We start from the raw sequence: 27,289 nt of genomic DNA on the forward strand, positions 1-27,289 counted from the left end.
GAGTAGACTTGGTTAACTCACAATGTTGGGGCAGAGTAGACTTGGTTAACTCACAATGTTGGGGCAGAGTCGACTCGGTTAACTCACATTGTTGGGACAGAGCAGACTTGGTTAACTCACAATGTTGGGATAGAATAGACTCAGTTAACTCACAATGTTGGGGCAGAGTAGACTTGGTTAACTCACAATGTTGGGGCAGAGTAGACTTGGTTAATTCACAATGTTGGGGCAGAATAGACTCAGTTAATTCACAATATTGGGGCAGAGTAGACTTGGTTATTTCACAATGTTGGGGCAGAGTAGACTTGGTTAACTCACAATGTTGGGATAGAGTAGACTCGGTTAATTCACAATGATGGGATAGAGTACACTCAGTGAACTCACAATGTTGGGGCAGAGTAGACTTGGTTAACTCACAATGTTGGGGCAGAGTAGACTTGGTTAACTCACAATGTTGGGGCAGAGTATACTTGGTGAACTAACAATATTGGGGCAGAGTAGACTTGGTTAACTCACAATGTTGGGGCAGAGTAGACTTGGTTAACTCAGAATGTTGGGGCAGAGTAGACTTGGTTAACTCACAATGTTGGGGCAGAGTAGAATCAGTTAATTCACAATGTTGGGGCAGAGTAGACTTGGTTAACTCAGAATGTTGGGGCAGAGTAGAATCAGTTAATTCACAATGTTGGGGCAGAGGAGACTTGGTTAATTCACAATGTTGGGGCAGAGTAGACTTGGTTAACTCACAATGTTGGGGCAGAATAGACGTGGTTAACTCACAATGTTGGGACAGAGTAGACTTGGTTAACTCACAATGTTGGGATAGAGCAGACTCGGTTAACTCACAATGTTGGGGCAGAGTAGACTTGGTTAACTCACAATGTTGGGACAGAGTAGACTTGGTTCACTCACAATGTTGGGGCAGACTAGACTTGGTTAACTCACAATGTTGGGGCAGAGTAGACTCGGTTAATTCACAATGTTGGAATAGAGTAGACTTGGTTAACTCACAATGTTGGGACAGAGTAGACTTGGTTAGCTCACAATGTTGGGGCAGAGTAGACTTGGTTAACTCACAATGTTGGGGCAGAGTAGACTTGGTTAACTCACAATGTTGGGATAGAGTAGACTCGGTTAACTCACAATGTAGGGGCAGAGTAGAATCAGTTAATTCACAATGTTGGGGCAGAGTAGACTTGGTTAACTCAGAATGTTGGGGCAGAGTAGAATCAGTTAATTCACAATGTTGGGGCAGAGTAGACTTGGTTAACTCACAATGTTGGGGCAGAATAGACGTGGTTAACTCACAATGTTGGGACAGAGTAGACTTGGTTAACTCACGATGTAGGGATAGAGTACATTCAGCTAACTCACAATGTTGGGGCAGAATAGACTTGGTTAACTCACAATGTTGGGGCAGAGGAGACTTGGTTAACTCACAATGTTGGGGCAGAGTAGAATTGGTTAACTCACAATGTTGGGATAGAGTACACTCAGTTAAGTCACAATGTTGGGGCAGAGGAGACTTGGTTAATTCACAATGTTGGGATAGAGTACACTCAGTTAACTCACAATGTTGGGATAGAGTAGACTCAGTTACATCCCAATGTTGGGGCAGAGTAGACTTGGTTAACTCACAATGTTGGGGCAGAGTAGACTTGGTTAATTCACACTGTTGGGATAGAGTACACTCAGTTAACTCACAATGTTGGGGCAGATTAGATTTGATTAACTCACAATGTTGGGGCAGAATAGACTCAGTTAATTCACAATATTGGGGCAGAGTAGACTTGGTTAACTCACAATGTTGGGATAGAGTAGACTCGGTTAATTCACAATGTTGGGATAGAGTACACTCAGAGAACTCACAATGTTGGGGCAGAGTAGACTTGGTTAACTCACAATTTTGGGGCAGAGTAGACTTGGTTAACTCACAATGTTGGGGCAGAGTAGACTTGGTTAACTCACAATGTTGGGGCAGAGTAGACTTGGTTAACTCACATTGTTGGGTTAGAGTACACTCAGTTAACTCACAATGTTGGGGCAGAGTAGAATTGGTTAACTCAGAATGTTGGGGCAGAGTAGACTTGGTTAACTCACAATGTTGGGGCATAGTAGACTTGGTTAACTCAGAATGTTGGGGCAGAGTAGGCTTGGTTAACTCACAATGTTGGGGCAGAGTAGACTTGGTTAACTCACAATGTTGGGGCAGAGTAGACTTGGTTAACTCACAATGTTGGGGCAGAGTAGACTCAGTGAACTCACAATGTTGGGGCAGAGTAGACTTGGTTAACTCACAATGTTGGGGCAGAGGAGACTTGGTTAACTCACAATGTTGGGGCAGAGTAGACTCAGTTAACTCACAATGTTGGGGCAGAGTAGACTTGGTTAACTCACAATGTTGGGGCAGAGTAGACTTGGTTAACTCACAATGTTGGGGCAGAGTAGACTTGGTTAACTCACAATGTTGGGGCAGAGTAGAATTGGTTAATTCACAGTGTTGGGGCAGAGTAGACTTGGTTAACTCACAATGTTAGGGCAGAGTAGACTTGGTTAATTCACAATGTTGGGGCAGAGTCGACTTGGTTAACTCAGAATGTTGGGGCAGAGTAGACTTGGTTAACTCAGAATGTTGGGGCAGAGCAGACTCAGTTAATTCACAATATTGGGGCAGAGTAGACTTGGTTAACTCACAATGTTGGGATAGAATAGACTCGGTTAATTCACAATGTTGGGATAGAGTAGACTTGGTTAACTCACAATGTTGGGGCAGAGTAGACTTGGTTAACTCACAATGTTGGGGCAGAGTGGACTTGGTTAACTCACAATGTTGGGGCAGATTAGACTTGGTTAACACACAATGTTGGGGCAGAGTAGACTTGGTTAACTCACAATGTTGGGGCAGAGTAGACTTGGTTAACTCACAATGTTGGGGCAGAGTAGACTTGGTTAACTCACAATGTTGGGGCAGAGTAGACTTGGTTAACTCACATTGTTGGGTTAGAGTACACTCAGTTAACTCACAATGTTCGGGCAGAGCAGACTTGGTTAACTCACAATGTTGGGGCAGAGTAGACTTGGTTAACTCACAATGTTGGGGCAGAGTAGACTTGGTTAACTCACAATGTTGGGGCAGAGTCGACTCGGTTAACTCACATTGTTGGGACAGAGTAGACTTGGTTAACTCACAATGTTGGGATAGAATAGACTCAGTTAACTCACAATGTTGGGGCAGAGTAGACTTGGTTAACTCACAATGTTGGGGCAGAGTAGACTTGGTTAATTCACAATGTTGGGGCAGAATAGACTCAGTTATTTCACAATGTTGGGGCAGAGTAGACTTGGTTAACTCACAATGTTGGGATCGAGTAGACTCGGTTAATTCACAATGATGGGATAGAGTACACTCAGTGAACTCACAATGTTGGGGCAGAGTAGACTTCGTTAACTCACAATGTTGGGGCAGAGTAGACTTGGTTAACTCACAATATTGGGGCAGAGTAGACTTGGTTAACTCACAATGTTGGGATAGAGTAGACTCGGTTAATTCACAATGTTGGGATAGAGTACACTCAGAGAACTCACAATGTTGGGGCAGAGTAGACTTGGTTAACTCACAATTTTGCGGCAGAATAGACTTGGTTAACTCACAATGTTGGGGCAGAGTAGACTTGGTTAACTCAGAATGTTGGGGCAGAGTAGACTTGGTTAACTCACAATGTTGGGGCAGAGTAGACTTGGTTAACTCACATTGTTGGGTTAGAGTACACTCAGTTAACTCACAATGTTGGGGCAGAGTAGACTTGGTTAACTCAGAATGTTGGGGCAGAGTGGACTTGGTTAACTCACAATGTTGGGGCAGAGTAGACTTGGTTAACTCAGAATGTTGGGGCAGAGTAGGCTTGGTTAACTCACAATGTTGGGGCAGAGTAGACTTGGTTCACTCACAATGTTGGGGCAGAGTAGACTTGGTTAACTCACAATGTTGGGGCAGAGTAGACTCGGTTAACTCACAATGTTGGGGCAGAGTAGACTTGGTTAACTCACAATGTTGGGGCAGAGGAGACTTGGTTAACTCACAATGTTGGGGCAGAGTAGACTCGGTTAACTCACAATGTTGGGGCAGAGTAGACTTGGTTAACTCACAATGTTGGGGCAGAGTAGACTTGGTTAACTCACAATGTTGGGGCAGAGTAGACTTGGTTAACTCACAATGTTGGGGCAGAGTAGACTTGGTTAACTCAGAATGTTGGGGCAGAGTAGACTTGGTTAACTCACAATGTTGGGGCAGAGTAGAATTGGTTAATTCACAATGTTGGGGCAGAGTAGACTTGGTTAACTCACAATGTTAGGGCAGAGTAGACTTGGTTAATTCACAATGTTGGGGCAGAGTCGACTTGGTTAACTCAGAATGTTGGGGCAGAGTAGACTTGGTTAACTCAGAATGTTGGGGCAGAGGAGACTCAGTTAATTCACAATATTGGGGCAGAGTAGACTTGGTTAACTCACAATGTTGGGATAGAGTAGACTCGGTTAATTCACAATGTTGGGATAGAGTAGACTTGGTTAACTCACAATGTTGGGGCAGAGTAGACTTGGTTAACTCACAATGTTGGGGCAGAGTAGACTTGGTTAACTCACAATGTTGGGGCAGAGTAGACTTGGTTAACTCACAATGTTGGGGCAGATTAGACTTGGTTAACTCACAATGTTGGGGCAGAGTAGACTTGGTTAACTCACAATGTTGGGGCAGAGTAAACTTGGTTAACTCACAATGTTGGGGCAGAGTAGACTTGGTTAACTCAGAATGTTGGGGCAGAGTAGACTTGGTTAACTCACAATGTTGGGGCAGAGTAGAATTGGTTAATTCACAATGTTGGGGCAGAGTAGACTTGGTTAACTCACAATGTTAGGGCAGAGTAGACTTGGTTAATTCACAATGTTGGGGCAGAGTCGACTTGGTTAACTCAGAATGTTGGGGCAGAGTAGACTTGGTTAACTCAGAATGTTGGGGCAGAGGAGACTCAGTTAATTCACAATATTGGGGCAGAGTAGACTTGGTTAACTCACAATGTTGGGATAGAGTAGACTCGGTTAATTCACAATGTTGGGATAGAGTAGACTTGGTTAACTCACAATGTTGGGGCAGAGTAGACTTGGTTAACTCACAATGTTGGGGCAGAGTAGACTTGGTTAACTCACAATGTTGGGGCAGAGTAGACTTGGTTAACTCACAATGTTGGGGCAGATTAGACTTGGTTAACTCACAATGTTGGGGCAGAGTAGACTTGGTTAACTCAGAATGTTGGGGCAGAGTAGACTTGGTTAACTCACAATGTTGGGGCAGAGTAGACTTGGTTAACTCACAATGTTGGGGCAGAGTAGACTTGGTTAACTCACATTGTTGGGTTAGAGTACACTCAGTTAACTCACAATGTTGGGGCAGAGTAGACTTGGTTAACTCACAATGTTGGGATAGAATAGACTCAGTTAACTCACAATGTTGGGGCAGAGTAGACTTGGTTAACTCACAATGTTGGGGCAGAGTAGACTTGGTTAATTCACAATGTTGGGGCAGAATAGACTCAGTTATTTCACAATGTTGGGGCAGAGTAGACTTGGTTAACTCACAATGTTGGGATCGAGTAGACTCGGTTAATTCACAATGATGGGATAGAGTACACTCAGTGAACTCACAATGTTGGGGCAGAGTAGACTTCGTTAACTCACAATGTTGGGGCAGAGTAGACTTGGTTAACTCACAATATTGGGGCAGAGTAGACTTGGTTAACTCACAATGTTGGGATAGAGTAGACTCGGTTAATTCACAATGTTGGGATAGAGTACACTCAGAGAACTCACAATGTTGGGGCAGAGTAGACTTGGTTAACTCACAATTTTGGGGCAGAGTAGACTTGGTTAACTCACAATGTTGGGGCAGAGTAGACTTGGTTAACTCACAATGTTGGGGCAGAGTAGACTTGGTTAACTCACAATGTTGGGGCAGAGTAGACTTGGTTAACTCACATTGTTGGGTTAGAGTACACTCAGTTAACTCACAATGTTGGGGCAGAGTAGACTTGGTTAACTCAGAATGTTGGGGCAGAGTAGACTTGGTTAACTCACAATGTTGGGGCAGAGTAGACTTGGTTAACTCAGAATGTTGGGGCAGAGTAGGCTTGGTTAACTCACAATGTTGGGGCAGAGTAGACTTGGTTAACTCACAATGTTGGGGCAGAGTAGACTTGGTTAACTCACAATGTTGGGGCAGAGGAGACTCAGTTAACTCACAATGTTGGGGCAGAGTAGACTTGGTTAACTCACAATGTTGGGGCAGAGGAGACATGGTTAACTCACAATGTTGGGGCAGAGTAGACTCAGTTAACTCACAATGTTGGGGCAGAGTAGACTTGGTTAACTCACAATGTTGGGGCAGAGTAGACTTGGTTAACTCACAATGTTGGGGCAGAGTAGACTTGGTTAACTCAGAATGTTGGGGCAGAGTAGACTTGGTTAACTCACAATGTTGGGGCAGAGTAGAATTGGTTAATTCACAATGTTGGGGCAGAGTAGACTTGGTTAACTCACAATGTTAGGGCAGAGTAGACTTGGTTAATTCACAATGTTGGGGCAGAGTCGACTTGGTTAACTCAGAATGTTGGGGCAGAGTAGACTTGGTTAACTCAGAATGTTGGGGCAGAGGAGACTCAGTTAATTCACAATATTGGGGCAGAGTAGACTTGGTTAACTCACAATGTTGGGATAGAGTAGACTCGGTTAATTCACAATGTTGGGATAGAGTAGACTTGGTTAACTCACAATGTTGGGGCAGAGTAGACTTGGTTAACTCACAATGTTGGGGCAGAGTAGACTTGGTTAACTCACAATGTTGGGGCAGAGTAGACTTGGTTAACTCACAATGTTGGGGCAGATTAGACTTGGTTAACTCACAATGTTGGGGCAGAGTTGACTTGGTTAACTCAGAATGTTGGGGCAGAGTAGACTTGGTTAACTCACAATGTTGGGGCAGAGTAGACTTGGTTAATTCACAATGTTGGGGCAGAATAGACTCAGTTATTTCACAATGTTGGGGCAGAGTAGACTTGGTTAACTCACAATGTTGGGATCGAGTAGACTCGGTTAATTCACAATGATGGGATAGAGTACACTCAGTGAACTCACAATGTTGGGGCAGAGTAGACTTCGTTAACTCACAATGTTGGGGCAGAGTAGACTTGGTTAACTCACAATATTGGGGCAGAGTAGACTTGGTTAACTCACAATGTTGGGATAGAGTAGACTCGGTTAATTCACAATGTTGGGATAGAGTACACTCAGAGAACTCACAATGTTGGGGCAGAGTAGACTTGGTTAACTCACAATTTTGCGGCAGAATAGACTTGGTTAACTCACAATGTTGGGGCAGAGTAGACTTGGTTAACTCAGAATGTTGGGGCAGAGTAGACTTGGTTAACTCACAATGTTGGGGCAGAGTAGACTTGGTTAACTCACATTGTTGGGTTAGAGTACACTCAGTTAACTCACAATGTTGGGGCAGAGTAGACTTGGTTAACTCAGAATGTTGGGGCAGAGTAGACTTGGTAAACTCACAATGTTGGGGCAGAGTAGACTTGGTTAACTCACAATGTTGGGGCAGAGTAGGCTTGGTTAACTCACAATGTTGGGGCAGAGTAGACTTGGTTCACTCACAATGTTGGGGCAGAGTAGACTTGGTTAACTCACAATGTTGGGGCAGAGTAGACTCGGTTAACTCACAATGTTGGGGCAGAGTAGACTTGGTTAACTCACAATGTTGGGGCAGAGTAGACTTGGTTAACTCACAATGTTGGGGCAGAGTAGACTTGGTTAACTCACAATGTTGGGGCAGAGTAGACTTGGTTAACTCAGAATGTTGGGGCAGAGTAGACTTGGTTAACTCAGAATGTTGGGGCAGAGTAGACTTGGTTAACTCACAATGTTGGGGCAGAGTAGAATTGGTTAATTCACAATGTTGGGGCAGAGTAGACTTGGTTAACTCACAATGTTAGGGCAGAGTAGACTTGGTTAATTCACAATGTTGGGGCAGAGTCGACTTGGTTAACTCAGAATGTTGGGGCAGAGTAGACTTGGTTAACTCAGAATGTTGGGGCAGAGGAGACTCAGTTAATTCACAATATTGGGGCAGAGTAGACTTGGTTAACTCACAATGTTGGGATAGAGTAGACTCGGTTAATTCACAATGTTGGGATAGAGTAGACTTGGTTAACTCACAATGTTGGGGCAGAGTAGACTTGGTTAACTCACAATGTTGGGGCAGAGTAGACTTGGTTAACTCACAATGTTGGGGCAGAGTAGACTTGGTTAACTCACAATGTTGGGGCAGATTAGACTTGGTTAACTCACAATGTTGGGGCAGAGTAGACTTGGTTAACTCACAATGTTGGGGCAGAGTAGACTTGGTTAACTCACAATGTTGGGGCAGAGGAGACTTGGTTAACTCAGAATGTTGGGGCAGAGTAGACTTGGTTAACTCACAATGTTGGGGCAGAGTAGAATTGGTTAATTCACAATGTTGGGGCAGAGTAGACTTGGTTAACTCACAATGTTAGGGCAGAGTAGACTTGGTTAATTCACAATGTTGGGGCAGAGTCGACTTGGTTAACTCAGAATGTTGGGGCAGAGTAGACTTGGTTAACTCAGAATGTTGGGGCAGAGGAGACTCAGTTAATTCACAATATTGGGGCAGAGTAGACTTGGTTAACTCACAATGTTGGGATAGAGTAGACTCGGTTAATTCACAATGTTGGGATAGAGTAGACTTGGTTAACTCACAATGTTGGGGCAGAGTAGACTTGGTTAACTCACAATGTTGGGGCAGAGTAGACTTGGTTAACTCACAATGTTGGGGCAGAGTAGACTTGGTTAACTCACAATGTTGGGGCAGATTAGACTTGGTTAACTCACAATGTTGGGGCAGAGTAGACTTGGTTAACTCAGAATGTTGGGGCAGAGTAGACTTGGTTAACTCACAATGTTGGGGCAGAGTAGACTTGGTTAACTCACAATGTTGGGGCAGAGTAGACTTGGTTAACTCACATTGTTGGGTTAGAGTACACTCAGTTAACTCACAATGTTGGGGCAGAGTAGACTTGGTTAACTCACAATGTTGGGATAGAATAGACTCAGTTAACTCACAATGTTGGGGCAGAGTAGACTTGGTTAACTCACAATGTTGGGGCAGAGTAGACTTGGTTAATTCACAATGTTGGGGCAGAATAGACTCAGTTATTTCACAATGTTGGGGCAGAGTAGACTTGGTTAACTCACAATGTTGGGATCGAGTAGACTCGGTTAATTCACAATGATGGGATAGAGTACACTCAGTGAACTCACAATGTTGGGGCAGAGTAGACTTCGTTAACTCACAATGTTGGGGCAGAGTAGACTTGGTTAACTCACAATATTGGGGCAGAGTAGACTTGGTTAACTCACAATGTTGGGATAGAGTAGACTCGGTTAATTCACAATGTTGGGATAGAGTACACTCAGAGAACTCACAATGTTGGGGCAGAGTAGACTTGGTTAACTCACAATTTTGGGGCAGAGCAGACTTGGTTAACTCACAATGTTGGGGCAGAGTAGACTTGGTTAACTCACAATGTTGGGGCAGAGTAGACTTGGTTAACTCACAATGTTGGGGCAGAGTAGACTTGGTTAACTCACATTGTTGGGTTAGAGTACACTCAGTTAACTCACAATGTTGGGGCAGAGTAGACTTGGTTAACTCAGAATGTTGGGGCAGAGTAGACTTGGTTAACTCACAATGTTGGGGCAGAGTAGACTTGGTTAACTCAGAATGTTGGGGCAGAGTAGGCTTGGTTAACTCACAATGTTGGGGCAGAGTAGACTTGGTTAACTCACAATGTTGGGGCAGAGTAGACTTGGTTAACTCACAATGTTGGGGCAGAGGAGACTCAGTTAACTCACAATGTTGGGGCAGAGTAGACTTGGTTAACTCACAATGTTGGGGCAGAGGAGACTTGGTTAACTCACAATGTTGGGGCAGAGTAGACTCAGTTAACTCACAATGTTGGGGCAGAGTAGACTTGGTTAACTCACAATGTTGGGGCAGAGTAGACTTGGTTAACTCACAATGTTGGGGCAGAGTAGACTTGGTTAACTCACAATGTTGGGGCAGAGTAGACTTGGTTAACTCAGAATGTTGGGGCAGAGTAGACTTGGTTAACTCACAATGTTGGGGCAGAGTAGAATTGGTTAATTCACAATGTTGGGGCAGAGTAGACTTGGTTAACTCACAATGTTAGGGCAGAGTAGACTTGGTTAATTCACAATGTTGGGGCAGAGTCGACTTGGTTAACTCAGAATGTTGGGGCAGAGTAGACTTGGTTAACTCAGAATGTTGGGGCAGAGGAGACTCAGTTAATTCACAATATTGGGGCAGAGTAGACTTGGTTAACTCACAATGTTGGGATAGAGTAGACTCGGTTAATTCACAATGTTGGGATAGAGTAGACTTGGTTAACTCACAATGTTGGGGCAGAGTAGACTTGGTTAACTCACAATGTTGGGGCAGAGTAGACTTGGTTAACTCACAATGTTGGGGCAGAGTAGACTTGGTTAACTCACAATGTTGGGGCAGATTAGACTTGGTTAACTCACAATGTTGGGGCAGAGTAGACTTGGTTAACTCAGAATGTTGGGGCAGAGTAGACTTGGTTAACTCACAATGTTGGGGCAGAGTAGACTTGGTTAACTCACAATGTTGCGGCAGAGTAGACTTGGTTAACTCACATTGTTGGGTTAGAGTACACTCAGTTAACTCACAATGTTGGGGCAGAGTAGACTTGGTTAACTCACAATGTTGGGGCAGAGTAGACTTGGTTAACTCACAATGTTGGGGCAGAGTAGACTTGGTTAACTCACAATGTTGGGGCAGAGTCGACTCGGTTAACTCACATTGTTGGGACAGAGTAGACTTGGTTAACTCACAATGTTGGGATAGAATAGACTCAGTTAACTCACAATGTTGGGGCAGAGTAGACTTGGTTAACTCACAATGTTGGGGCAGAGTAGACTTGGTTAATTCACAATGTTGGGGCAGAATAGACTCAGTTATTTCACAATGTTGGGGCAGAGTAGACTTGGTTAACTCACAATGTTGGGATAGAGTAGACTCGGTTAATTCACAATGATGGGATAGAGTACACTCAGTGAACTCACAATGTTGGGGCAGAGCAGACTTCGTTAACTCACAATGTTGGGGCAGAGTAGACTTGGTTAACTCACAATGTTGGGGCAGAGTAGACTTGGTTAACTCACAATATTGGGGCAGAGTAGACTTGGTTAACTCACAATGTTGGGGCAGAGTAGACTTGGTTAACTCACAATGTTGGAGCAGAGTAGACTTGGTTAACTCACAATGTTGGGGCAGAGTAGAATCAGTTAATTCACAATGTTGGGGCAGAGTAGACTTGGTTAACTCAGAATGTTGGGGCAGAGTAGAATCAGTTAATTCACAATGTTGGGGCAGAGTAGACTTGGTTAACTCACAATGTTGGGGCAGAATAGACGTGGTTAACTCACAATGTTGGGACAGAGTAGACTTGGTTAACTCACAATGTTGGGATAGAGTAGACTCGGTTAACTCACAATGTTGGGGCAGAGTAGACTTGGTTAACTCACAATGTTGGGACAGAGTAGACTTGGTTCACTCACAATGTTGGGGCAGAGTAGACTTGGTTAACTCACAATGTTGGGGCAGAGTAGACTTGGTTAACTCACAATGTTCGGATAGAGTAGACTCGGTTAACTCACAATGTTGGGATAGAGTAGACTCGGTTAATTCACAATGTTGGGATAGAGTAGACTTGGTTAACTCACAATGTTGGGACAGAGTAGACTTGGTTAGCTCACAATGTTGGGGAAGAGTAGACTTGGTTAACTCACAATGTTGGGGCAGAGTAGACTTGGTTAACTCACAATGTTGGGATAGAGTAGACTCGGTTAACTCACAATGTTGGGGCAGAGTAGACTTGGTTAACTGACAATGTTGGGGCAGAGTAGACTTGGTTAACTCACAATGTTGGGGCAGAGTAGACTTGGTTAACTCAGAATGTTGGGGCAGAGTAGACTTGGTTAACTCACAATGTTGGGGCAGAGTAGACTTGGTTAACTCACAATGTTGGGGCAGAGTAGACTTGGTTAACTCAGAATGTTGGGGCAGAGTAGACTTGGTTAACTCACAATGTTGGGGCAGAGTAGAATCAGTTAATTCACAATGTTGGGGCAGAGTAGACTTGGTTAACTCACAATGTTGGGACAGAGTAGAATTGGTTAACTCACAATGTTGGGGCAGAGTAGACTTGGTTAACTCACAATGTTGGGGCAGAGTAGACTTGGTTAACTCACAATGTTGGGATAGAGTAGACTTGGTTAACTCACAATGTTGGGATAGAGTAGACTCGGTTCATTCACAATGTTGGGATAGAGTAGACTTGGTTAACTCACAATGTTGGGACAGAGTAGACTTGGTTAGCTCACAATGTTGGGGCAGAGTAGACTTGGTTAACTCACAATGTTGGGGCAGAGTAGACTTGGTTAACTCACAATGTTGGGATAGAGTAGACTCGGTTAACTCACAATGTTGGGGCAGAGGAGACTTGGTTAACTCAGAATGTTGGGGCAGAGTAGACTTGGTTAACGCACAATGTTGGGGCAGAGTAGACTTGGTTAACTCAGAATGTTGGGGCAGAGTAGACTTGGTTAACTCACAATGTTGGGGCAGAGTAGACTTGGTTAACTCACAATGTTGGGGCAGAGTAGACTTGGTTAACTCAGAATGTTGGGGCAGAGCAGACTTGGTTAACTCACAATGTTGGGGCAGAGTAGAATCAGTTAATTCACAATGTTGGGGCAGAGTAGACTTGGTTAACTCACAATGTTTGGGCAGAGTAGACTTGGTTAACTCACAATGTTGGGGCAGAGTAGACTTGGTTAACTCACAATGTTGGGGCAGAGTAGACTTGGTTAACTCACAATGTTGGGGCAGAGTAGACTTGGTTAACTCACAATGTTGGGACAGAGTAGAATTGGTTAACTCACAATATTGGGGCAGAGTAGACTTGGTTAACTCACAATGTTGGGGCAGAGTAGACTTGGTTAACTCAGAATGTTGGGGCAGAGTAGACTTGGTTAACTCTCAATGTTGGGGCAGAGTAGAATCAGTTAATTCACAATGTTGGGGCAGAGTAGACTTGGTTAACTCAGAATGTTGGGGCAGAGTAGAATCAGTTAATTCACAATGTTGGGGCAGAGTAGACTTGGTTAATTCACAATGTTGGGGCAGAGTAGACTTGGTTAACTCACAATGTTGGGGCAGAATAGACGTGGTTAACTCACAATGTTGGGACAGAGTAGACTTGGTTAACTCACAATGTTGGGATAGAGTAGACTCGGTTAACTCACAATGTTGGGGCAGAGTAGACTTGGTTAACTCACAATGTTGGGACAGAGTAGACTTGGTTCACTCACAATGTTGGGGCAGAGTCGACTTGGTTAACTCACAATGTTGGGGCAGAGTAGACTTGGTTAACTCACAATGTTGGGATAGAGCAGACTCGGTTAACTCACAATGTTGGGATAGAGTAGACTCGGTTAATTCACAATGTTGGGATAGAGTAGACTTGGTTCACTCACAATGTTGGGACAGAGTAGACTTGGTTAGCTCACAATGTTGGGGCAGAGTAGACTTGGTTAACTCACAATGTTGGGATAGAGTAGACTCGGTTAACTCACAATGATGGGGCAGAGTAGAATCAGTTAATTCACAATGTTGGGGCAGAGTAGACTTGATTAACTCAGAATGTTGGGGCAGAGTAGAATCAGTTAATTCACAATGTTGGGGCAGAGTAGACTTGGTTAATTCACAATGTTGGGGCAGAGTAGACTTGGTTAACTCACAATGTTGGGGCAGAATAGACGTGGTTAACTCACAATGTTGGGACAGAGTAGACTTGGTTAACTCACAATGTTGGGATAGAGTAGACTCGGTTAACTCACAATGTTGGGGCAGAGTAGACTTGGTTAACTCACAATGTTGGGACAGAGTAGACTTGGTTCACTCACAATGTTGGGGCAGAGTAGACTTGGTTAACTCACAATGTTGGGGCAGAGTAGACTTGGTTAACTCACAATGTTCGGATAGAGTAGACTCGGTTAACTCACAATGTTGGGATAGAGTAGACTCGGTTAATTCACAATGTTGGAATAGAGTAGACTTGGTTAACTCACAATGTTGGGACAGAGTAGACTTGGTTAGCTCACAATGTTGGGGAAGAGTAGACTTGGTTAACTCACAATGTTGGGGCAGAGTAGACTTGGTTAACTCATAATGTTGGGATAGAGTAGACTCGGTTAACTCACAATGTTGGGGCAGAGTAGACTTGGTTAACTCACAATGTTGGGGCAGAGTAGACTTGGTTAACTCACAATGTTGGGGCAGAGTAGACTTGGTTAACTCAGAATGTTGGGGCAGAGTAGACTTGGTTAACTCACAATGTTGGGGCAGAGTAGACTTGGTTAACTCACAATGTTGGGATAGAGTAGACTCGGTTAATTCACAATGTTGGGATAGAGTAGACTTGGTTAACTCACAATGTTGGGACAGAGTAGACTTGGTTAGCTCACAATGTTGGGGCAGAGCAGACTTGGTTAACTCACAATGTTGGGGCAGAGCAGACTTGGTTAACTCACAATGTTGGGATAGAGTAGACTCGGTTAACTCACAATGATGGGGAAGAGTAGACTTGGTTAACTCACAATGTTGGGGCAGAGTAGACTTGGTTAACTCACAATGTTGGGACAGAGTAGACTTGGTTAACTCACAATGTTGGGGCAGAGTAGACTCGGTTAACTCACAATGTTGGGATAGAATAGACTCAGTTCACTCACAATGTTGGGGCAGAGTAGACTCAGTTATCTCACAATGTTGGGGCAGAGTAGACTCGGTTAACTCACAATGTTGGGGCAGAGTAGACTTGGTTAACTCACAATGTTGGGGCAGAGTAGACTTGGTTAACTCAGAATGTTGGGGCAGAGTAGATTTGGTTAACTCACAATGTTGGGGCAGAGTAGACTTGGTTAACTCACAATGTTGGGGCAGAGTAGACTTGGTTAACTCACAATGTTGGGGCAGAGTAGAATCAGTTAATTCACAATGTTGGGGCAGAGTAGACTTGGTTAACTCAGAATGTTGGGGCAGAGTAGAATCAGTTAATTCAAAATGTTGGGGCAGAGTAGACTTGGTTAATTCACAATGTTGGGGCAGAGTAGACTTGGTTAACTCACAATGTTGGGGCAGAATAGACGTGGTTAACTCACAATGTTGGGACAGAGTAGACTTGGTTAACTCACAATGTTGGGATAGAGTAGACTCGGTTAATTGACAATGTTGGGATAGAGTACACTCAGTGAACTCACAATGTTGGGGCAGAGTAGACTTGGTTAACTCACAATGTTGGGGCAGAGTAGAATCAGTTAATTCACAATGTTGGGGCAGAGTAGACTTGGTTAATTCACAATGTTGGGGCAGAGTAGACTTGGTTAACTCACAATGTTGGGGCAGAATAGACGTGGTTAACTCACAATGTTGGGACAGAGTAGACTTGGTTAACTCACAATGTTGGGATAGAGTAGACTTGGTTAACTCACAATGTTGGGACAGAGTAGACTTGGTTAACTCACAATGTTGGGGCAGAGTAGACTTGGTTAACTCACAATGTTGGGGCAGAGTAGACTTGGTTAACTCACCATGTTGGTATAGAGTAGACTCGGTTAATTCACAATGTTGGGATAGAGTACACTCATTGAACTCACAATGTTGGGGCAGAGTAGACTTGGTTAACTCACATTGTTGGGGCAGAGTAGACTTGGTTAACTCACAATGTTGGGGCAGAGCAGACTTGGTTAACTCACAATGTTGGGGCAGAGTAGACTTGGTTAAATCACATTGTTGGGTTAGAGTACACTCAGTTAACTCACAATGTTGGGGCAGAGAAGACTTGGTTAACTCACAATGTTGGGGCAGAGTGGACTTGGTTAACTCACAATGTTGGGGCAGAGTAGACTTGGATAACTCACAATGTTGGGGCAGAGTAGACTCGGTTAACTGACAATGTTGGGGCAGAGTAGACTTGGTTAACTCACAATGTTGGGGCAGAGTAGACTTGGTAAACTCACAATGTTGGGATAGAATAGACTCAGTTAACTCACAATGTTGGGGCAGAGTAGACTTGGTTAACTCAGAATGTTGGGGCAGAGTACACTCGGTTAACTCACAATGTTGGGGCAGAGTAGACTTGGTTAACTCACAATGTTGGGGCAGAGTAGACTTGGTTAATTCACAATGTTAGGGCAGAGTAGACTCAGTTAACTCACAATGTTGGGATAGAGTAGACTTGGTTAACTCACAATGTTGGGGCAGCTTAGATTTGGTTAACTCACAATGTTGGGGCAGAGTAGACTCGGTTAATTCACAATGTTGGGGCAGAATAGACTCAGTTAATTCACAATATTGGGGCAGAGTAGACTTGGTTAACTCACAATGTTGGGATAGAGTAGACTCGGTTAATTCACAATGTTGGGATAGAGTACACTCAGTGAACTCACAATGTTGGGGCAGAGTAGACGTGCTTAACTCACAATGTTGGGATAGAGTAGACTTGGTTAACTCACAATGTTGGGGAAGAGTAGACATGGTTAACTCAGAATGTTGGGGCACAGTAGACTTGGTTAACTCAGAATGTTGGGGCAGAGTAGACTTGGTTAACTCAGAATGTTGGGGCAGAGTCGATTTGGTTAACTCACAATGTTGGGGCAGTGTAGACTTGGTTAACTCACAATGTTGCGGCAGAGTAGACTTGGTTAACTCAGAATGTTGGGGCAGAGTAGACTTGGTTAACTCACAATGTTGGGGCAGAGTAGAATCAGTTAATTCACAATGTTGGGGCAGAGTAGACTTGGTTAACTCAGAATGTTGGGGCAGAGTAGAATCAGTTAATTCACAATGTTGGGGCAGAGTAGACTTGGTTAATTCACAATGTTGGGGCAGAGTAGACTTGGTTAACTCACAATGTTGGGGCAGAATAGACGTGGTTAACTCACAATGTTGGGATAGAGTAGACTCGTTTAATTCACAATGTTGGGATAGAGTCGACTTGGTTAACTCACAATGTTGGGACAGAGTAGACTTGGTTAACTCAGAATGTTGGGGCAGAGTAGATTTGGTTAACTCACAATGTTGGGGCAGTGTAGACTTGGTTAACTCACAATGTTGCGGCAGAGTAGACTTGGTTAACTCAGAATGTTGGGGCAGAGTAGACTTGGTTAACTCACAATGTTGGGGCAGAGTAGAATCAGTTAATTCACAATGTTGGGGCAGAGTAGACTTGGTTAACTCAGAATGTTGGGGCAGAGTAGAATCAGTTAATTCACAATGTTGGGGCAGAGTAGACTTGGTTAATTCACAATGTTGGGGCAGAGTAGACTTGGTTAACTCACAATGTTGGGGCAGAATAGACGTGGTTAACTCACAATGTTGGGATAGAGTAGACTCGTTTAATTCACAATGTTGGGATAGAGTCGACTTGGTTAACTCACAATGTTGGGACAGAGTAGACTTGGTTAACTCACAATGTTGGGGCAGAGTAGACTTGGTTAACTCACAATGTTGGGGCAGAGTAGACTTGGTTAACTCACCATGTTGGTATAGAGTAGACTCGGTTAATTCACAATGTTGGGATAGAGTACACTCATTGAACTCACAATGTTGGGGCAGAGTAGACTTGGTTAACTCACATTGTTGGGGCAGAGTAGACTTGGTTAACTCACAATGTTGGGGCAGAGCAGACTTGGTTAACTCACAATGTTGGGGCAGAGTAGACTTGGTTAAATCACATTGTTGGGTTAGAGTACACTCAGTTAACTCACAATGTTGGGGCAGAGTAGACTTGGTTAACTCACAATGTTGGGGCAGAGTGGACTTGGTTAACTCACAATGTTGGGGCAGAGTAGACTTGGATAACTCACAATGTTGGGGCAGAGTAGACTCGGTTAACTGACAATGTTGGGGCAGAGTAGACTTGGTTAACTCACAATGTTGGGGCAGAGTAGACTTGGTTAACTCACAATGTTGGGATAGAATAGACTCAGTTAACTCACAATGTTGGGGCAGAGTAGACTTGGTTAACTCAGAATGTTGGGGCAGAGTACACTCGGTTAACTCACAATGCTGGGGCAGAGTAGACTTGGTTAACTCACAATGTTGGGGCAGAGTCGACTTGGTTAATTCACAATGTTGGGGCAGAGTAGACTCAGTTAACTCACAATGTTGGGATAGAGTAGACTTGGTTAACTCACAATGTTGGGGCAGCTTAGATTTGGTCAACTCACAATGTTGGGGCAGAGTAGACTCGGTTAATTCACAATGTTGGGGCAGAATAGACTCAGTTAATTCACAATATTGGGGCAGAGTAGACTTGGTTAACTCACAATGTTGGGATAGAGTAGACTCGGTAAATTCACAATGTTGGGATAGAGTACACTCAGTGAACTCACAATGTTGGGGCAGAGTAGACTTGTTTAACTCACAATGTTGGGATAGAGTAGACTTGGTTCACTCACAATGTTGGGGAAGAGTAGACTTGGTTAACTCAGAATGTTGGGGCAGAGTAGACTTGGTTAACTCAGAATGTTGGGGCAGAGTAGACTTGGTTAACTCACAAAGTTGGGGCAGAGTAGACTTGGTTAACTCACAATCTTGGGGCAGAGTAGACTTGGTTAACTCACAATGTTGGGGCAGAGTAGACTTGGTTAACTCACAACGTTGGGGCAGAGTAGACTTGGTTAACTGACAATGTTGGGACAGAGTAGACTTGGTTAACTCACAATGTTGGGGCAGAGTAGACTTGGTTAACTCAGAATGATGGGGCAGAGTAGACTTGGTTAACTCACAATGTTGGGGCAGAGTAGAGTTGGTTAACTCACAATGTTGGGGCAGAGTAGACTTGGTTAACTCAGAATGTTGGGGCAGAGTAGACTTGGTTAACTCACAATGTTGGGGCAGAGTAGAATCAGTTAATTCACAATGTTGGGGCAGAGTAGACTTGGTTAACTCAGAATGTTGGGGCAGAGTAGAATCAGTTAATTCACAATGTTGGGGCAGAGTAGACTTGGTTAATTCACAATGTTGGGGCAGAGTAGACTTGGTTAACTCACAATGTTGGGGCAGAATAGACGTGGTTAACTCACAATGTTGGGACAGAGTAGACTTGGTTAACTCACAATGTTGGGATAGAGTAGACTTGGTTAACTCACAATGTTGGGGCAGAGTAGACTTGGTTAACTCACAATGTTGGGGCAGAGTAGACTTGGTTAACTCACAATGTTGGGGCAGAGTAGACTTGGTTAACTCACATTGTTGGGTTCGAGTACACTCAGTTAACTCACAATGTTGGGGCAGAGTAGACTTGGTTAACTCACAATGTTGGGGCAGAGTAGACTTGGTTAACTCACAATGTTGGGGCAGAGTAGACTTGGATAACTCACAATGTTGGGGCAGAGTAGACTCGGTTAACTCACAATGTTGGGGCAGAGTAGACTCGGTTAACTCACAATGTTGGGGCAGAGTAGACTTGGTTAACTCACAATGTTGGGATAGAATAGACTCAGTTAACTCACAATGTTGGGGCAGAGTAGACTTGGTTAACTCAGAATGTTGGGGCAGAGTACACTCGGTTAACTCACAATGTTGGGGCAGAGTAGACTTGATTAACTCACAATGGTGGGGCAGAGTGGACTTGGTTAATTCACAATGTTGGGGCAGAGTAGACTCAGTTAACTCACAATGTTGGGGCAGAGTAGACTCGGTTAATTCACAATGTTGGGGCAGAATAGACTCAGTTAATTCACAATATTGGGGCAGAGTAGAGTTGGTTAACTCACAATGTTGGGATAGATTAGACTCGGTTAATTCACAATGTTGGGATAGAGTACACTCAGTGAACTCACAATGTTGGGGCAGAGTAGACTTGGTTAACTCACAATGTTGGGATAGAGTTGACTTGGTTAACTCACAATGTTGGGGCAGAGTAGACTTGGTTAACTCACAATGTTGGGGCAGAGTAGACTTGGTTAACTCACAATGTTGGGGCAGAGTAGACTTGGTTAACTCAGAATGTTGGGGCAGAGTAGACTTGGTTAACTCACAATGTTGGGGCAGAGTAGACTTGGTTAACTCACAATGTTGGGGCAGAGTAGACTTGGTTAACTCAGAATGTTGGGGCAGAGTAGACTTGGTTAACTCACAATGTTGGAGCAGAGTAGAATCAGTTAATTCACAATGTTGGGGCAGAGTAGACTTGGTTAACTCACAATGTTTGGGCAGAGTAGACTTGGTTAACTCACAATGTTGGGGCAGAGTAGACTTGGTTAACTCACAATATTGGGGCAGAGTAGACTTGGTGAACTCACAATGTTGGGGCAGAGTAGACTTGGTTAACTCACAATGTTGGGACAGAGTAGACTTGGTTAACTCACAATGTTGGTGCAGAGTAGACTTGGTTCACTCACAATGTTGGGGCAGAGTAGACTTGGTTAACTCACAATGTTGGGACAGAGTAGACTTGGTTAACTCACAATGTTGGGGCAGAGTAGACTTGGTTAACTCACAATGTTGGGACAGAGTAGACTTGGTTAACTCACAATGTTGGGGCAGATTAGACTTGGTTAACTCACAATGTTGGGGCAGAGTAGACTCGCTTAACTCATAATGTTGGGATAGAATAGACTCAGTTAACTCACAATGTTGGGGCAGAGTAGACTCAGTTAACTCACAATGTTGGGGCAGAGTAGACTCGGTTAACTCACAATGTTGGGGCAGAGTAGACTCGGTTAACTCACAATGTTTGGGCAGAGTAGACTTGGTTAACTCACAATGTTGGGGCAGAGTAGACTTGGTTAACTCACAATGTTGGGGCAGAGTACACTTGGTTAACTCACAATGTTGGAGCAGAGTAGACTTGGTTAACTCACAATGTTGGGGCAGAGTAGACTTGGTTAACTCAGAATGTTGGGGCAGAGTAGACTTGGTTAACTCACAATGTTGGGGCAGAGTAGACTTGGTTAACTCACAATGTTGGGGCAGAGTAGACTTGGTTAACTCACAATGTTGGGGCAGAGTCGACTCCGTTAACTCACAATGTTGGGGCAGAGTAGACTTGGTTAACTCAGAATGTTGGGGCAGAGTAGAATCAGTTAATTCACAATGTTGGGGCAGAGTAGACTTGGTTAATTCACAATGTTGGGCCAGAGTAGACTTGGTTAACTCACAATATTGGGGCAGAATAGACGTGGTTAACTCACAATGTTGGGACAGAGTAGACTTGGTTAACTCACAATGTTGGGGCAGAGTAGACTCAGTTAACTCACAATGTTGGGGCAGATTAGATTTGGTTAACTCACAATGTTGGGGCAGAGTAGACTTGGTTAACTCACAATGTTGGGGTAGAATGGACTCAGTTAATTCACAATATTGGGGCAGAGTAGACTTGGTTAACTCACAATGTTGGGATAGAGTAGACTCGGTTAATTCACAATGTTAGGATAGAGTACACTCAGTGAACTCACAATGTTGGGGCAGAGTAGACTTGGTTAACTCACAATGTTGGGATAGAGTAGACTTGGTTAACTCACAATGTTGGGGCAGAGTAGACTTGGTTAACTCAGAATGTTGGGGCAGAGTAGACTTGGTTAACTCACAATGTTGAGGCAGAGTAGACTTGGTTAACTCACAAAGTTGGGGCAGAGTAGACTTGGTTAACTCAGAATGTTGTGGCAGAGTAGACTTGGTTAACTCACAATGTTGGAGCAGAGTAGAATTAGTTAATTCACAATGTTGGGGCAGAGTAGACTTGGTTAATTCACAATGTTGGGATAGAGTAGACTCAGTTAATTCACAATGTTGGGATGGAGTAGACTTGGTTAACTCACAATGTTGGGGCAGAGTAGATTTGGTTAACTCACAATGTTGGGGCAGATTAGACTTGGTTAACTCGGAATGTTGGGGCAGAGTAGACTTGGTTAACTCACAATGTTGGGGCAGAGTAGACTTGGTTAACTCAGAATGTTGGGGCAGAGTAGACTTGGTTAACTCACAATGTTGGAGCAGAGTAGAATCAGTTAATTCACAATGTTGGGGCAGAGTAGACTTGGTTAACTCACAATGTTTGGGCAGAGTAGACTTGGTTAACTCACAATGTTGGGGCAGAGTAGACTTGGTTAACTCACAATGTTGGGGCAGAGTAGACTTGGTTAACTCACAATGTTGGGGCAGAGTAGACTTGGTTAACTCACAATGTTGGGACAGAGTAGACTTGGTTAACTCAGAATGTTGGGGCAGAGTAGACTTGGTTAACTCAGAATGTTGGGGCAGAGTAGACTTGGTTAACTCAGAATGTTGGGGCAGAGTAGACTTGGTTAACTCACAATGTTGGGGCAGAGTAGACTTGGTTAACTCACAATGTTGGGGCAGAGTAGACTTGGTTAACTCAGAATGTTGGGGCAGAGTAGACTTGGTTGACTCACAATGTTGGGGCAGAGTAGACTTGGTTAACTCACAATGTTGGGGCAGAGTAGACTTGGTGAACTCAGAATGTTGGGGCAGTGTAGACTTGGTTAACTCACAATGTTGGGGCAGAGTAGACTTGATTAACTCACAATGTTGGGGCAGAGTAGACTTGGTTAACTCACAATGTTGGGGCAGAGTAGACTTGGTTAACTCACAATGTTTGGGCAGAGTAGACTTGGTTAACTCAGAATGTTGGGGCAGAGTAGACTTGGTTAATTCACAATGTTGGGGCAGTGTAGAGTTGGTTAATTCACAATGTTGGGACAGAGTAGACTTGGTTAACTCACAATGTTGGGGCAGAGTAGACTTGGTTAACTCACAATGTTGGGGCAGAGTAGACTCGGTTAACTCACAATGTTGGGATAGAATAGACTCAGTTAACTCACAATGTTGGGGCAGAGAAGATTCAGTTAACTCACAATGTTGGGGCAGAGTAGACTCGGTTATATCACAATGTTGGGGCAGAGTTGACTTGGTTAACTCACAATGTTGGGGCAGAGTAGACTCGGTTAACTCACAATGTTGGGGCAGAGTAGACTCGGTTAACTCACAATGTTGGGGCAGAGTAGACTCGGTTAACTCACAATGTTGGGGCAGAGTAGACTTGGTTAACTCACAATGTTGGGGCAGAGTAGACTTGGTTAACTCACAATGTTGGGACAGAGTAGACTTGGTTAACTCACAATGTTGGTGCAGAGTAGACTTGGTTAACTCACAATGTTGGGGCAGAGTTGACTTGGTTAACTCACAATGTTGGGACAGAGTAGACTTGGTTCACTCACAATGTTGGGGCAGAGTAGACTTGGTTAACTCACAATGTTGGGACAGAGTAGACTTGTTTAACTCACAATGTTGGGGCAGAGTGGACTTGGTTAACTCACAATGTTGGGGCAGAGTAGACTCGGTTAACTCACAATGTTGGGATAGAATAGACTCAGTTAACTCACAATGTTGGGGCAGAGTAGACTCAGTTAACTCACAATGTTGGGGCAGTGTAGACTCGGTTAACTCACAATGTTGGGACAGAGTAGACTCGGTTAACTCACAATGTTGGGGCAGAGTAGACTTGGTTAACTCACAATGTTGGGGCAGAGTAGACTTGGTTAACTCACAATGTTGGGGCAGAGTAGACTCCGTTAACTCAGAATGTTGGGGCAGAGTAGACTTGGTTAACTCACAATGTTGGGGCAGAGTAGACTTGGTTAACTCACAATGTTGGGGCAGAGTAGACTTGGTTAACTCACAATGTTGGGGCAGAGTAGACTTGGTTAACTCACAATGTTGGGACAGAGTAGACTTGGTTAACTCACAATGTTGGGGCAGAGTAGACTTGGTTAACTCAGAATGTTGGGGCAGAGTAGACTTGGTTAACTCAGAATGTTGGGGCAGAGTAGACTTGGTTAACTCAGAATGTTGGGGCAGAGTAGACTTGGTTAACTCACAATGTTGGGATCGAGTAGACTTGGTTAACTCACAATGTTGGGGCAGAGTAGACTTGGTTAACTCACAATGTTGGGGCAGAGTAGACTTGGTTAACTCACAATGTTGGGGCAGAGTAGACTTGGTTAACTCACAATGTTGGGGCAGAGTAGACTTGGTTAACTCAGAATGTTGGGGCAGTGTAGACTTGGTTAACTCACAATGTTGGGGCAGAGTGGACTTGGTTAACTCACAATGTTGGGGCAGAGTAGACTTGGTTAACTCACAATGTTGGGGCAGAGTAGACTTGGTTAACTCACAATGTTGGGGCAGAGTAGACATGGTTAACTCACAATGTTTGGGCAGAGTAGACTTGGTTAACTCAGAATGTTGGTGCAGAGTATACTTGGTTAATTCACAATGTTGGGGCAGTGTAGACGTGGTTAATTCACAATGTTGGGGCAGAGTAGACTTGGTTAACTCACAATGTTGGGGCAGAGTAGACTTGGTTAACTCACAATGTTGGGGCAGAGTAGACTCGGTTAACTCACAATGTTGGGATAGAATATACTCAGTTAACTCACAATGTTGGGGCAGAGTAGACTCAGTTAACTCACAATGTTGGGGCAGAGTAGACTCGGTTAACTCACAATGTTGGGGCAGAGTTGACTTGGTTAACTCACAATGTTGGGGCAGAGTAGACTCGGTTAACTCACAATGTTGGGGCAGATTAGACTCGGTTATCTCACAATGTTGGGGCAGAGTAGACTTGGTTAACTCACAATGTTGGGGCAGAGTAGACTTGGTTAACTCACAATGTTGGGGCAGAGTAGACTTGGTTAACTCACAATGTTGGGGCAGAGTAGACTTGGTTAACTCACAATGTTGGGATAGAGTAGACTTGGTTAACTCACAATGTTGGGGCAGAGTAGACTTGGTTAACTCAGAATGTTGGGGCAGAGTAGACTTGGTTAACTCACAATGTTGGGGCAGAGTAGACTTGGTTAACTCACAATGTTGGGGCAGAGTAGACTTGGTTAACTCACAATGTTGGGGCAGAGTAGACTTGGTTAACTCACAATGTTGGGGCAGAGTAGACTTGGTTAACTCACAATGTTGGGGCAGAGTAGACTTGGTTAACTCAATGTTTGGGCAGAGTAGACTTGGTTAACTCAGAATGTTGGGGCAGAGTAGACTTGGTTAATTCACAATGTTGGGATAGAGTAGACTTGGTTAACTCACAATGTTGGGGCAGAATAGACTTGGTTAACTCACCATGTTTTGGAGCAGAGTAGACTTGGTTAACTCACAATGTTGGGATAGAGTAGACTTGGTTAACTCACAATGTTGGGATAGAATAGACTCAGTTAATTCACAATGTTGGGGCAGAGTAGACTTGGTTAACTCACAATGTTGGGGCAGAGTAGACTTGGTTAACTCACAATGTTGGGATAGAATAGACTCAGTTAACTCAGAATGTTGGGGCAGAGTAGACTTGGTTAATTCACAATGTTGGGGCAGAGTAGACTTGGTTAACTCAGAATGTTGGGGCAGAGTAGACTTGGTTAACTCACATTGTTGGGATAGAATAGACTCAGTTAACTCACAATGTTGGGGCAGAGTAGAATCAGTGAACTCACAATGTTGGGGCAGAGTAGACTTGGTTAACTCACTTTGTTGGGATAGAATGGACTCAGTTAATTCACAATGTTGGGGCAGAGTAGACTTGGTTAACTCACAATGTTGGGGCAGAGTAGAATCAGTGAACTCACAATGTTGGGGCAGAGTAGACTCGGTTTATTCACAATGTTTGGGCAGAGTAGACTTGGTTAACTCACAATGTTGGGATAGAATAGACTCAGTTAACTCACAATGTTGGGGCAGAGTAGACTTGGTTAATTCACAATGTTGGGGCAGAGTAGACTTGGTTAACTCACAATGTTGGGGCAGAGTAGACTTGGTTAACTCACAATGTTGGGATAGAATAGACTCAGTTAACTCACAATGTTGGGGCAGAGTAGACTTGGTTAATTCACAATGTTGGGGCAGAGTAGACTTTGTTAACTCACAATGTTGGGGCAGAGTAGACTCAGTTAACTCACAATGTTGGGGCAGATTCGACTCGGTTAATTCACAATGTTTGGGCAGAATCGACTTGGTTAACTCTCAATGTTGTGGCAGAGTAGACTTGGTTAATTCAGAATGTTGGGGCAGAGTAGACTTGGTTAACTCAGAATGTTGGGGCAGAGTAGACTTGGTTAATTCACAATGTTGGGGCAGAGTAGACTTGGTTAATTCACAATGTTGGGGCAGAGTGGACTTGGTTAATTCACAATGTTGGGGCAGAATCGACTTGGTTAACTCACATTGTTGGGATAGAGTAGACTCGGTTAACTCACAATGTTGGGGCAGAGGAGACTTGGTTAATTCACAATGTTGGGACAGAATCGACTTGGTTAACTCACATTGTTGGTATAGAGTAGACTCGGTTAACTCACAATGTTGGGGCAGAGTAGACTCGGTTAACTCACAATGTTGGGGCAGAGTAGACTTGGTTAACTCACAATGTTGGGATAGAGTAGACTCGGTTAACTCACAATGTTGGGGCAGAGTAGACTTGGTTAACTCACAATGTTGGGGCAGAGTAGACTTGGTTAACTCACAATGTTGGGATAGAGTAGACTCGGTTAACTCACAACGTTTGGGCAGAGTAGACTTGGTTAACTCACAATGTTGGGGCAGAGTAGACTTCGTTAACTCTCAATGTTGGGGCAGAGTAGAATTGGTTAATTAGCAATGTTGGGGCAGAGTAGACTTGGTTAATTCACAATGTTGGGGCAGAGTAGACTTGGTTAACTCAGAATGTTGGGGCAGAGTAGACTTGGTTAACTCACATTGTTGGGATAGAATAGACTCAGTTAACTCACAATGTTGGGGCAGAGTAGAATCAGTGAACTCACAATGTTGGGGCAGAGTAGACTTGGTTAACTCACTTTGTTGGGATAGAATGGACTCAGTTAATTCACAATGTTGGGGCAGAGTAGACTTGGTTAACTCACAATGTTGGGGCAGAGTAGAATCAGTGAACTCACAATGTTGGGGCAGAGTAGACTCGGTTTATTCAAAATGTTTGGGCAGAGTAGACTTGGTTAACTCACAATGTTGGGA

This window comes from Heptranchias perlo, chromosome 1 (genome assembly GCF_035084215.1).
Source record: "Heptranchias perlo isolate sHepPer1 chromosome 1, sHepPer1.hap1, whole genome shotgun sequence".
In the NCBI taxonomy this organism is placed as follows: domain Eukaryota; kingdom Metazoa; phylum Chordata; class Chondrichthyes; order Hexanchiformes; family Hexanchidae; genus Heptranchias; species Heptranchias perlo.